This window comes from Suncus etruscus, chromosome X, assembly GCF_024139225.1.
Source record: "Suncus etruscus isolate mSunEtr1 chromosome X, mSunEtr1.pri.cur, whole genome shotgun sequence".
NCBI lineage: Eukaryota > Metazoa > Chordata > Mammalia > Eulipotyphla > Soricidae > Suncus > Suncus etruscus.
The window spans coordinates 119942303-119943280 of NC_064868.1; the positions used below are offsets into that span (position 1 = coordinate 119942303).

Consider the following 978-nt stretch of genomic DNA (forward strand, 5'->3'; position numbering starts at 1 on the left):
GGCCTCAGATCTTTAAAGTCAAGAAAGGCGATGAAAATAGATTGCTTTTCCAGATGGAGGGAGCCTCCATCTGCTATTGTGGACTGGGATATTAAATGGACAGGTTCAAGAAAATCTCGTGCATTTCCTTTGATGGTTTATTCCTGAATGAGGTCGCAGGCACAGTGTCTGAGTGTCAGAGTGCTGGAGATGGCAGGTTTTGCCCATCTGCCTTGACCTATGGGACCTCGTTTTACATTTTGAAAAGCAAGAGCAAGTATATGAGGAACAACTTCTGAAAACTGGTTTCATTTTCTTTCTTTTGTAAGAGAAAACCAACAAACACCTAAAACCAAAAACCAAAAACCAAAAACACCACAAGACACCCAGGAGAAATTATTGCATCAGGGCAGAACCCTGTCAACAATGATTCCAAATAAGAATGTTTCTTTAATGTTTATGACTTTTGTGCCATATTTGGTGATATGAAGGGGTTACTCCTTTATCTGTCTCACGAATCACTTCTGGGTAAATGACGTATCAGATATTAAACTGATTAGAACAGATACTACACTAGATCTTAGCCAAAACGGCATACCAAGTAAAAAGTTCATGTGCTGCAAGAGAAACTGGACAAAATAAAAAGATAATCTACTGAATAAGAGAAAATATTTGCATACTATACATCTGACAAATGGCTACTATCCAAGATATAGAAAGCACTCACTGAACTCAACAACAAAACAAGACTGTCACATTAAAAAATAAAAAAAAAACAGATATATACTGATGGCCAACATGAACATGAATGTATGTGTTAGTATTACTGAATATGGCAATATATATAGGAAAATATATTTGCATTTGAAAAAGGAAAATGCAAATTAAAACATTTAGATATCTTATACTGAAGTGAGGAAATTCAGGAAACTAGATACAGGACATTCTATGAGTGACTCATTCTAGACGCTGGGCAAAAATCATAAATCATAATGGGAT

The 978-nt window shown here is 35.7% G+C and overlaps 1 pseudogene; it reads right to left on the bottom strand.

Annotated features, from left to right (window-relative positions):
- Positions 1–368: 368 nt before the first annotated feature.
- LOC126000034 (uncharacterized) lies at positions 369–585 on the bottom strand (annotated as a pseudogene).
- Positions 586–978: the final 393 nt, after the last annotated feature.